The sequence below is a fragment of the Triticum aestivum genome, chromosome 3B (assembly GCF_018294505.1).
Source record: "Triticum aestivum cultivar Chinese Spring chromosome 3B, IWGSC CS RefSeq v2.1, whole genome shotgun sequence".
Lineage (NCBI taxonomy): Eukaryota > Viridiplantae > Streptophyta > Magnoliopsida > Poales > Poaceae > Triticum > Triticum aestivum.
Window position 1 is genome coordinate 159015981 of NC_057801.1, and position 13526 is coordinate 159029506.

Here is a 13526-nt window from a genome sequence, read left to right on the forward strand (position 1 = left end):
TGCGAACCACACCCATAGAGAGTGCTGGTTCTTCAAGCAGGCCGGCAAATTAAATGTCGAACACACGGGGAGGGAAACACCAAGTGAAGACGAGGATGAACCTCGCCAGCCGAACACTGGGGGACAGAAAAAATTCCCTCCAGAGGTTAAAACAGTAAACATGATCCACACGACTCACACATCCACGAGAAGGCATTGACGTGCGCCCATAGACGCGCACGATGTAGAGCCCATCGTACCTACATCTCATTACTGGATGTCTTGTCCGATCACTTTCGATCACATGGATGGCCGAACTAATATTCGGCGCAGAGGATCACAGGCCTTGGTGCTTGACCCAATAATAGACGGATACCATCTCACCCGTGTCCTCATGGACGGCGGCAGTAGCCTCAATTTAATATACGAGGACACTGTCCGCAGAATGGGGATAAACCCATCCAGAATTAGCCAAAGCAACACCACCTTTGAAGGGGTGATACCAGGCGTTGAAACCTACGGCAGGGGCTCCGTCGTGTTGGAAGTAACATTCGGCTCCCCACGCAACTCTAGAAGCGAAAAACTGCTCTTCACCATCGCACCCTTCCAAAGAGGCTATCATGCATTGCTTGGAAGACCGGCCTTCGCCTGCTTCAACGCATTGCCGCATTATGGCTACCTTACACTCAAGATACCCGGTCCCCATGGCATCATCACCATTAGCGGAATAACGAAGCGCTCTTCGCGCGCAGAGGAACACGCGACGGCCCTGGCGGCCGGACTGTAAGCGGCCTCCAAATATCACATACATGCTTGGTCATTAAGACCACAGACACGGTTAGACAAGTCCGGTAGCCCGGTTCAACCAGGGCACCGTATATGTACCCACATAGCGGAAACCAGGGGCTATAAATTTTTAATACAGCCCCACACTTGGCTCGACCTTATTGGCAGGCCAACATCTTACACTTTTATTATTAACCGCATACTTACGTTGCACTATCCTACGAGTTTTTCTTTTTTTTACAGACAACGTTCGCACGAGACCCTTCTAGGATACGGCACAACGGAGACAAAGGCGCAGACATGCAGCAGGGCCCCGTTAAACAGGTTTCTTTTTAGATTAAGCCCCTGTGTAAACCTTTTCTACTGCCTCTTGTTGTTTAACCATCCCATGGGTTCTATACCCACAGAGGATACTGCCGTTATTGGCATTTGGCCACGACAGACTAAATTGCACGTACCTAGGAATTAAGGGCTTCTAATGGGCTCTTGTCAGCCTCTTTTCCTTTACAAAGACCGAATACCCTCGGGAGTGTTCGGTATGACGATTTTGGCCGTATATGCATCAGCTCCGAATCATGTCTTTGGTCAAATGTTGGGTTTGCCCGGCTCCTGGGTTTGCCGCCTTACGTTCCGTTATCACCAGCTAAGACAGGCCAAAGGAGAACTACTGTGATTGTGCCCTGGTTATTCCGGACGAGCGCCTCAGTAAAGAAAGCCGAAAACTGACTGTCATGATATAGCGAGAGACTTTTCAACCACTCGAAGACTCACCGGAATCCCTAAAGATTCCTCCGCATTAACAAAGGGCCGTTTCCTGGCCATGTACACACGTGCCCGTATTCGGATGCACGCGAAGGTACCAGGGGCTACATAGTAGCCCCACCATTATACTCCCATGGCTAAGCGTAAGTGTTACAGCTATATAGTCTGATTGCCTAGTTCGATGTGCGATCACCTCCTTAATGGACCAAGACGTTGGATCAAGTGTGATTACGCATATTTTTTGCGAACACCCCCGCATTATCTGTGTGGGGGCTGAAGCCAACGACTGCTATCTTTCGGACTACTTATACATATAAAAACGGCCGCAAAGGGGATACAATCATACTTCTGGACAAAACTATAAACATGGCCTCATAATTAAACTAAAACATTGTTCTCTACAATGATTCGACTTATCACTCGAATAAAACATTCTTCGAGCACCGCGCCTCTACTAGGCGGGCACCTTCTGTGACTTGCACCATGTAGTGCTCGGCCGGATATTGGCCTCTCGACGGATCCTGGGTCGCTATTACAGTGGCCTCCATATCCGTCCAACAGGCTTTAATGCGGGCTAGCGCCATCCGCGCACCCTCTATGCACGCCGACCTCCTCATGGCGTCAATCCGAGACACAGCTCCAAGGAATTGCTGCATCAAACCAAAATAGTTGTCCGGCTTAGGCCCCTTCGGCCAAAGATGGTCTATTACAGACCGCATTGCAAGCCCGGACAGCCTGTGGAGCTCCGCCATAGCAGCCACCTTCTCATTCAGTGGCAGCAGACGAGTGGGAGCATTGAACTGCGACCAGAAAAGCTTCTCCACTTCTTCAACGCCTTGACCCTCGAAGAACTTGACAGCGTCAGCTGTACTATTCGCCAAGTCCGCATACGCGTCTGCAGGACTCAAGCGCCCCGCCAGGGGAGCGTACTTCGGATCCAAGAACTTCGTCCGTAGTATCAGCCCCCAGCCACGATTTTGTCGGCCTGTTGGAGCTCTTCCTACATACTGCGGATCTCGGTCTGCATCTCCTTGGTGGCATTAAGTGCCTTTCCAGCTCAGCCGAACTAGCCTTATTCTCCTTTTCGAGGAGTGTGTACCGGTCGACGACATTCTTTAACTCCCCAGCCATTTAGGCTATCTTTTCTTCACTTCGGCGATGAGCAGCCTGTTCGGCTCTCAATTCTCCGGCCGCCTTTAGGGCAGCCGCATTGCTAGCCCGAGCTTGTTCCTTGGCTTGAGCAAGTTCCGCCCTCAGGGCCTCCACGACAGCAGAACCATCTGCAGTGCAAACACACCGCATTATTATTATGCCCCTCTTACATTTCCTCTACATCATAATAAGGGAAGCAGAGCACATACCCGTGACTCCTCCAGCCGTTTATTCACCAGCGTAATATCGGCATCAATGGATCCGATCTGCCTCTTTAGTTTGGCAACTTCAACAGACTGGTCGGATGCCGGATCCTTGTATACCTGCACACATTAACGGCACAACCATTAGTATATGATCCCCCGTTGGCCGCCTATGGCGGGCAACCAGAGTCTCAGGGGCTACTATCTATAGGGAGCACACCTAGTGCGTGCTTCATAAGCAAAAAATTGTGCATTTCTCACTACATACCTCAAAGCCTTTGAGCAGGCTTGTAAATGCCTCATTCAAACCGCTAGTAGCGGATGAGATCTTCGTGAGCACCATGCTCATTAAAGAGCGGTGCTCCTCCAAGAGCGCGGCTCGCTCCAAACAGCCCGTCAGGATATCTGGCCGAACACTAAACTGTGTCGGACCCTTCTCATCTCCCCTCGTGGGAGCCAAACGCTCCGGGGTCAGGGCGGTTGACGTATTAGCCTCCGGCTTCGGCAGATCCGGACTCCTCCATGACGACACCTCCGTGTCGCCCACTTCATGAGGCGGAGAGGTGGGTGGAGTCTCACCTCCATCATCTCCGGATGAAGGTCCCCCAAAGACGAACTCTGTTGAGAAGAGCTGCTCGCCGGACTACAAAAGACGAAGTCCTGGTTATGGATCTCGGAGTAACATCACACTTTCGAATTAATGAATAACTTACGGCTCGGTGGAGGGCTGGCCCCTTGGTGGGCATGATGCGGTGAGAGTGCCCGTCGCGACAGAGCCCTCTGGTGATGTTTTCTTCCCTTGCTTGGGCGTCTCCGCCTCCAAATCTTTGGAGGCGGCCCTCTTCTTCCCGCGTGGGGAGGAGGCTTTGGCCTCCCCTTTCCGGCTATCCTCTATAGGATGGGTAGCAATTCCCCCGATCTGGATGCATAGCGCGTGAAGTTCGGCTTCACTGCCCTTTCCTTCGCCTTTCCCTGAAGGGATTTTGCTGAGCGCCCGGCCCAACATCTTTGCAATAGTGGGACCAGGTGAGCCTTCAGGAAGTGGCACTGGACACCTAATTCTCTCCGCCTTGTTAAGCCATTCCTGGCCACGGAAGGATTTTCAGAATAATGGTTATGATAAATATAAATGAAGTGTCCGGCCTTAAGGTTACTTACTTGGGCATCTAGGTGGTTGCAGCTTAGGCCCGCATCCTCGTTGGTGTCCGGTCACTTTACATGTGGTTCAAAGAATAACTTGCACATCCCTTCGAGCGTCAGGCCGAAGAAGTGCTTAATAGTCCGCGGACCCTCCGGATTAAACTCCCACATCTGAAGAGGCCGACGTTTACACGACAACATCCGCCGGACTAGCATTACCTGAATTATGCTGACAAGATTTATGTCCCTCTCAATAAGCTCCCGGATGCGATTCTGTAGTTCTGGTACATCGCCAGAAGGCCCATAATTCTATTCCACATCGGTCCAAGATGCCAACTATGACGGAGGGCCTGAGCGGAACTCGGGGGCAGCTACCCACTATGTGCCTCTGGGAGCAGTGACATAGTACCATCTCTGTTGCCATACGTCGGATACTTCCGGAATAGAACCCTCTGGCCATGGGGCATCAGTGTTTCTGCTTATTATGGCGCCTCCACACTCCGCATGTCGCCCCTCAATCATCTTTGGCTTCACATTGAAGGTCTTCAGCCATAAGCCGAAGTGTGGGTTGACGTGGAGAAAAGCCTCGCACACAATAATGAAAGACGAGATGTGGAGGATGGCGTCTGGAGCCAGATCATGGAAATCCAAGCCGTAGTAGAACATGAGCCCCCTCACAAAGGGGTCGATGGTGAGGCCTAGGCCTCGGAGGAAGTGAGGGATAAACACGACGCTCTCGTTGGGCTCCGGCGTGGGGATAACTTGCCCCGGAGCAGGAAGCCTGTGCTGGACATCAGCGGTCAGGTATCCGACCTCCCTAAGCTTCGCAATATCCTCCTCCTGAACCGAGGAGGCCACCCACTGGCCTGTTGCGTCGGATCCAGACATACTGGGGGATTTGGGGTGTTGGAGCTTAGGTTTTGAGTGCTGGAGCTCGAGGTGCAAAAAGGAGCAGGAGAGGTGGAGAAGAGGCGTAGGCCTTGACCCCTTTATAAAAGGGATGAATACCAAGAGTCCTCAGCGTGACCGCTTGAGACTTATCTAAAATACACGGAATCATACCAACGGTCACCGTGGGGTCACATGTGCCCATATTGATAAAAGAGCCCGTATTAAGGGGGACACGATCTCTCCTTTGGCAGGACGTGCCAATAAAACTGCCTCGCAACGCAAGTCAAGGTGGAGTAGGAGACGCTGGTTCGTGTTGGACCAGGCCACGATGCAAGGGCAGGACGTGGAAAAATTGCCAGCAGAGCGGATTTATGCTAGGGTATGTGAAGATCATCTTGCAGATCCGGACACGGTTTACGTGTTCGATAACCATCTTGGAGTATTCGGAGGAGGAACCCGCCTTACAATGCCAAAGACAAGACTGCACGCTGGACTCATCGTCATTGAAGCCTAGTTCAGGGGCTACTAAGGGAGTCCTGGATAAGGGGGTATCCGGACAGCCGGACTATATACATCGTCCGGACTATAGAAGCGTCAAGATACAAGACTCAAGACTTCGGCTTGTGTCCGGATGGGACTCTCCTTTGCGTGGAAGACTAGCTTGGCGATCCGGATATTATGTTTCCTTCCTTGTAACCGACTCCATGTAAACCCTATCTCTCCGGTGTCTATATAAACCGGAGAGCATGGTCCTTAGAAGGCCGATCACAATTACAATCATACCATCATAGGCTAGCTCTTAGGGTTTAGCCTCTATGATCTCGTGGTAGATCTACTCTTGTACTACACATATCTTCAATATTAATCAAGCAGGAAGTAGGGTTTTACCTCCATCGAGAGGGCCCGAACCTGGGTAAACATTGTGTCCCTTGCTTCCTGTTACCATCAGCTTGAGACGCACAGATCCGGACCCCCTACCCGAGATCCGCCGGTTTTGACACCGACACATACCCTCAGCCTCGAGGGTGAACTACTCCCTCCTCATCATGGAGAGCGCTGGGATGATGAAGATGGCCACCGGTGAAGGATCCCCCCTCCGGCAGGGTGCCGGGAAGGGCTCCCGAGAGGTTTTTGGTGGCTACAGAGGCTTGCGGCGGCGGAACTCCCAATCTATCTTGATATTCAATGGTTTTAGGGTATGTAGGCATATATAGGCGAAAGAAGTCGGTCGGGGGGTGCTCGAGGGGTCCACGAGACAGGGGGTCGTGCCCGTAGGGGGGGCGCCCCCCTATCTCCTGGGCTCCTCGAGGATCTTCTGACTTGATCTCCAAGCCTCCAGGATGATAATCTTCCAAAAATCACGATGCCGAAGGTTTCATTCCGTTTGGACTCCGTTTGATATTCCTTTTCTTCGAAATACTGAAACAGGCAATAAAACAGCAATATGGGTCGGGCCTCTGGTTAATAGGTTAGACCCAAAGTAATATAGAAGTGCATAATAAAGCCCATAATCATTCAAAACAGATAATAAAATAGCATGAATTCTTCATAAATTATAGATACATTGGAGACGTATCAGCATCCAAGCTTAATTCCTACTCGTCCTCGAGTAGGTAAATGATAAAAGAAAGAATTTATGAAGTGTGAATGCTAGAGGGTGCACAAGCTTGATCAATGATAATTTCAATCACCTTTACTAGCATCATTATATGTCATAACAGTAGTTCATCTCATAAAACTATTCATGAACTAGTAACAAGCAATTCACATGTCAAAGCATAGACCATAAACTTTCTTGAAAACTAGCAAACTTCATTCTTAGTCATCAAACAATTGCACTTCATCTTACTTTCAGGAAGAGTCTATGTCAGAGCTTTGATTTTAGCAAACTTCACATACTCAACTATCATATAGTCTTCTACAATTGCTAACACTCACGCAATACTTGTGGTTATGAAGTTTTAATCAGGCACAGAGAAAGATTGGGGCTTATAATGTTGCCTCCAAATGTATTCACCTTTGGGTGATGTCAACAATAATAGTTCATGCTAACGTACATCCAACTGGATATATATATATATATATATATATATATATATCAGGATCACCCTAACACAAAGTGCTTGCCAAAGGATAAAATGAAAAAGGGAAAGGTGAAGATCACCTTGACTCTTGCATAAAGTAAAAGACATAAAGTAAACGATAGGCCCTTCGCAGAGGGAAGGAGAGGTTGTCATGCGCTTTTAGGGTTGGAAACACAAAATCTTAATGCGAAAGAACGTCACTTTATATTGCCCCTTGTATATCGTGTTGGAAATATGCCCTAGAGGCAATAATAAAATGGTTATTATTGTATTTCCTTGTTCATGATAATTGTCTGTTATTCATGCTATAATTGTATTGACCGGGAACCGCAATACATGTGTGAATACATAGACCACAACATGTCCCTCGTGAGCCTCTAGTTGACTAGCTCATTGATCAACAGATGGTCATGGTTTCCTGACCATGGACATTGGATGTCATTGATAACGGGATCACATCATTAGGAGATGATGTGATGGACAAGACCCAATCCTAAGCATGGCACAAGATCGTGTAGTTCGTTTGCTAAAAGCTTTTCTAATGTCAAGTATCATTTCCTTAGACCATGAGATTGTGTAACTCCCGGATACCGTAGGAATGCTTTGGGTGTGCCAAACGTCACAACGTAACTGGGTGGCTATAAAGGTGCACTATGGGTATCTCCGAAAGTGTCTGTTGGGTTGGCACGAATCGAGACTGGGATTTGTCACTCCGATGACGGAGAGATATCTCTGGGCCCACTCGGTAATGCATCATCATAATGAGCTCAATGTGACTAAGTAGTTAGTCACGGGATCATGCATTACGGAACGAGTAAAGTGACTTGCCGGTAACGAGATTGAACGAGGTATTGGGATACCGGCGATCGAATCTCGGGCAAGTAACGTACCGATTGACAAAGGGAATTGTATATGGGATTTCTTGAATCCTTGACATCGTGGTTCATCCGATGAGATCATCGTGGAACATGTGGGAGCCAACATGGGTATCCAGATCCCGCTGTTGGTTATTGGCCAGAGAGCTGTCTCGGTCATGTCTGCATGATTCCCGAACCCGTAGGGTCTACACACTTAAGGTTCGGTGACGCTAGAGTTGTTATGGGAATTAGTGTGCAGTTACCGAATGTTGTTCGGAGTCCCGGATGAGATCCCGGACGTCACGAGGAGTTCCGGAATGGTCCGGAGGTAAAGATTTATATATGGGAAGTCCTATTTTGGCCACCGGAAAATGTTCGGGATTTTTCGGTATTGTACCGGGAAGGTTCTAGAAGGTTCCGGAGTGGGGCCCACCTGCATGGGGGGACCCACATGAACGTGGGTAGTGGGGGCAAGGCCCCACACCCCTGGTCAAGGCGCACCAAGATCCCCCCTTAGAAGGAATAAGATCATATCCCGAAGGGATAAGATCAAGATCCCTAAAAAGGGGGGATAACAATCGGTGGGGAAGGAAATGATGGCATTTCTTTCCTTCCACCTTTGCTAACGCCCCAATGGACTTGGAGGGCAAGAAACCAGCCCCCTCCACCCCTATATATAGTGGGGAGGCGCATGGGAGCTTCACCCTTGCCCCTGGCGCAGCCCTCCCCCTCTCCAACTCCACCTCCTCCTCGGTAGTGCTTGGCGAAGCCCTACCAGAGAACTGCAAGCTCCACCACCACGCCGTCGTGGTGCCGGAACTCTCCCTCAACTTATCCTCTCCCCTTGCTGGATCAAGAAGGAGGAGACGTCCCCGGGCTGTACGTGTGTTGAACATGGAGGCGCCGTCCGTTCGGCCTTAGATCGGATCTTCCGCGATTTGAATCGCCACGAGTATGACTCCCTCATCCTCGTTCTTGTAACGCTTCCGCATTGCGATCTTCAAGGGTATGAAGATGCACTCATCCTCTCCTTCTCTTGTTGCTAGAATCTCCATAGATTGATCTTGGTGATGCGTAGAAAATTTTGAATTTCTGCTACGTTCCCCAACAGTGGCATCATGAGCTAGGTCTTTTGCATAGATTCTATGCACGAGTAGAACACAAATTGTTGTGGGTGCTGATTTGTTCAATATGCTTACGGTTACTAGTCCTATCTTGTTTCGACGGTATTGTGGGATGAAGCGGCCCGGACCGACCTTACACGTATACACTTATGTGAGACAGGTTCCACCGACTGACATGCACTTGTTGCATAAAGGTGGCTAGCGGGTGCCAGTCTCTCCCACTTTAGTCAGATCAGATTCGATGAAAAGGGTCCTTATGAAGGGTAAATAGCAATTGACATATCACGTTGTGGCTTTTGCGTAGGTAAGAAACGTTCTTGCTAGAAACCCATAGCAGCCACGTAAAACATGCAAACAATAATTAGAGGACGTCTAACTTGTTTTTGCAGGGTATGCTATGTGATGTGATATGGCCAAAAGAATGTGATGAATGATATATGTGATGTATGAGATTGATCATGTTCTTGTAATAGGAATCACGACTTGCATGTCGATGAGTATGACAACCGGCAGGAGCCATAGGAGTTGTCTTAATTTATTGTATGAGTTGCGTGTCATTGAATAACGCCATGTAATTACTTTACTTTATTGCTAAACCGTTAGCCATAGTAGTAGAAGTAATAGTTGGCGAGACAACTTCATGGAGACACGATGATGGAGATCATGGTGTCATGCCGGTGACGATGATGATCATGGAGCCCCGAAGATGGAGATCAAAAGGAGCAAAATGATATTGGCCATATCATGTCACTTTTTGATTGCATGTGATGTTTATCATGTTTATGCATCTTATTTACTTAGAACAACGGTAGTAAATAAGATGATCCCTCATAATAATTTCAAGAAAGTGTTCCCCCTAACTGTGCACCGTTGCGAAAGATCGTTGCTTCGAAGCACCACGTGATGATCGGGTGTGATAGATTCTAACGTTCACATACAACGAGTGTAAGCCAGATTTACACACGCGAAACACTTAGGTTGACTTGACGAGCCTAGCATGTACAGACATGGCCTCGGAACACAAGAGACCGAAAGGTCGAACATGAGTCGTATAGTAGATACGATCAACATGAAGATGTTCACCGATGATGACTAGTCCGTCTCACGTGATGATCGGACACGGCCTAGTTGACTCGGATCATGTATCACTTAGATGACTAGAGGGATGTCTATCTGAGTGGGAGTTCATCAAATAATGTGATTAGATGAACTTAATTATCATGAACATAGTCAAAAGGTCTTTACAAATTATGTCGTAAGCTCGCGCTTTAGTTCTACTGTTTAGATATGTTCCTAGAGAAAATATAGTTGAAAGTTGATAGTAGCAATTATGCGGACTGGGTCCGTAAACTGAGGATTGTCCTCATTGTTGCACAGAAGGCTTATGTCCTTAATGCACCGCTCGGTGTGCTGAACCTCGAACGTCGTCTGTGGATGTTGCGAACATCTGACATACATGTTTTGATGACTACATGATAGTTCAGTAATGTTAAACGGTTTAGAATTGTGGCGCCGAAGACGTTTTTTGAAACGTCGCGGAACATATGAGATGTTCCAAGGGCTGAAATTGGGATTTCAGGCTCGTGCCCACGTCAAGAGGTATGAGACCTCCGACGAGTTTCTTAGCCTACAAACTAAGGGAGAAAAGCTCAATCGTTGAGCTTGTACTCAGATTGTCTGGGTACAACAATCACTTGAATCGAGTGGGAGTTAATCTTCCAGATGAGATAGTGATGTTTCTCCAAAGTCATTGCCACCAAGCTACTAGAGCTTCGTGATGAACTATAACATATCAGGGATAGATATGATGATCCTTGAAATATTCGTGATGTTTGACACCGCGAAAGTAGAAATCAAGAAGGAGCATCAATTGTTGATGGTTAGTGAAACCACTAGTTTCAAGAAGGGCAAGGGCAAGAAGGGATACTTCATGAAACGGCAAATCAGCTGCTGCTCTAGTGAAGAAACCCAAGGTTGAACCCAAACCCGAGACTAAGTGCTTCTGTAATAAGGGGAACGGTCACTGGAGCAGAATTACCCTAGATACTTGGTAGATAAGAAGGCAGGCAAGGTCGACAGAAGTATATTGGATATACATTATATTAATGTGTACTCTACTATTACTCCTAGTAGCACCATGGTAATAGATACCGGTTCGGTTGCTAAGTGTTAGTAACTCGAAATAAAAGGCTACGGAATAAACGGAGACTAGCTAAAGGCGAGGTGACGATATGTGTTGGAAGTATTTCCAAGGTTGATGTGATCAAACATCGCACGCTCCCTCTACCATCGGGATCGGTGTTAAACCTAAATAATTGTTATTTGGTGTTTGCGTTGAGCATAGACATGATTGGATTATGTCTATCGCAATACGGTTATTCATTTAAGGAGAATAATGGTTACTCTGTTTATTTGAATAATACCTTCAATGGTCTTGCACCTAAAATGAATGGTTTATTGAATCTCGATCGTAGTGATACACATGTTCATGCCAAAAGATATAAGATAGTAATGATAGTACCACCTACTTGTGGCACTGCCATGTAAGTCATATTGGTATAAAACGCATGAAGAAGCTCCATGTTGATGGATCTTTGGACTCACTCGTTTTTTGAAAAGTTTGAGACATGCGAACCATGTCTATTGGTATGTACGCATGAAGAAACTCCATGCAGATGGATCGTTTGGACTCACTTGATTTTGAATCACTTGAGACATGCAAATCATACCACATGGGCAAGATGACTGAAAAGCCTCGTTTTCAGTAAGATGGAACAAGAAAGCAACTTGTTGGAAGTAACACATTTTGATGTGTGCAGTCCAATGAGTGCTGAGGCATGCAGTGGATATCGTTATGTTCTTACTTCACAGATGATTTGAGTAGATGTTGAGTATATTTACTTGATGAAACACAAGTCTGAATTATTGAAAGGTTCAAGTAATTTCAGAGTGAAGTTGAAGATCTTCGTGACAAGAGGATAAAATGTCTATGATATGATCATAGAGATGAATATCTGAGTTGCGAGTTTGGTACACAATTGAGACATTGTGGAAATTGTTTCACAACTAACACCGCCTGGAACACCATAGTGTGATGGTGTGTCCGAACATCATAGATGCACCCTATTGGATATGGGGCATACCATGATGTCTCTTATCGAATTACCACTATCGTTCATGGGTTAGGCATTAGAGACAACCGCATTCACTTTAAATAGGGCACCACGTAATTCCGTTGAGATGACACCGTATGAACTATGGTTTAGAGAAACCTAAGCTGTCGTTTCTTGAAAGTTTGGGGCTGCGACGCTTATGTGAAAAAGTTTCATCCTGATAAGCTCGAACCCAAAGCGGATAAATACATCTTCATAGGACACCCAAAACAGTTGGGTATACCTCCTATTTCAGATCCGGAAGCAAAAGTGATTGTTTCTAGAAACGGGTCCTTTCTCGAGGAAAGGTTTCTCTTGAAAGAATTGAGTGGGAGGATGGTGGAGACTTGATGAGGTTGTTGAACCATCACTTCAACTAGTGTGTAGCAGGGCACAGGAAGTTGTTCCTGTGGCACCTACACCAATTGAAGTAGAAGCTTATGATAGTGATCATGAAACTTCGGATCAAGTCACTACCAAACCTCGTAGGTCGACAAGGATGCGTACTGCTTCAGAGTGGTACGTAATCCTGTCTTGGAGGTCATGTTGCTAGACAACAATGAACCTACGAGCTATGGAGAAGCGATGGTGGGCCCGGATTCCGACGAATGGCTCGAGGCCATAAAATCCGAGAGAGGATCCATGTATGAAAACAAAGTATAGACTTTGGAAGAACTACTTGATGGTCGTAAGGCTGTTGGGTACAGATGGATTTTAAAAGGAAGACGGACAATGATGGTAAGTGTCACCATTAAGAAAGCTCGACTTGTCGTTAAGATGTTTTCCGACAAGTTCAAGGAGTTGACTGCGATGAGACTTTCTCATTCGTAGCGATGCTAAGAGTCTGTTGGAATTATATTAGCAGTAACTGCATTATTTATGAAATCTTGCAGATAGGATGTCAAAAACATTGTTTCCTCGACAATTTTCTTGAGGAAAGGTTGTATGTGATACAACCAGAAGGTTTTGACAATCCTGAAAGATGCTAACAAGTATGCAAAGCTCCAGCAATCCTTCTAAGGACTGGAGTAAGCATCTCGGAGTTGGAATATACGCTTTGATGAGATGATCAAAGATTTTGGGTTTATACAAAGTTTATGAGAAACATGTATTTCCAAAGAAGTGAGTGGGAGCACTATAGAATTTCTGATGAGTATATGTTGTTGACATAGTGTTGATCAGAAATGATGTAGAATTTCTGGACAACATATAGGGTTATTTGAAAAGTATTTTTTTCAATGCAAAACCTGGATTAAGCTACTTGAACATTGAGCATCAAGATCTATAAGGATAGATCAAAAACGCTTAATAGTACTTTCAAATAAATACATACCGTGACAAGATTTTGAAGGAGCTCAAAATAGATCGGAAAAGAAGGAGTTCTTGGCTGTGTTAT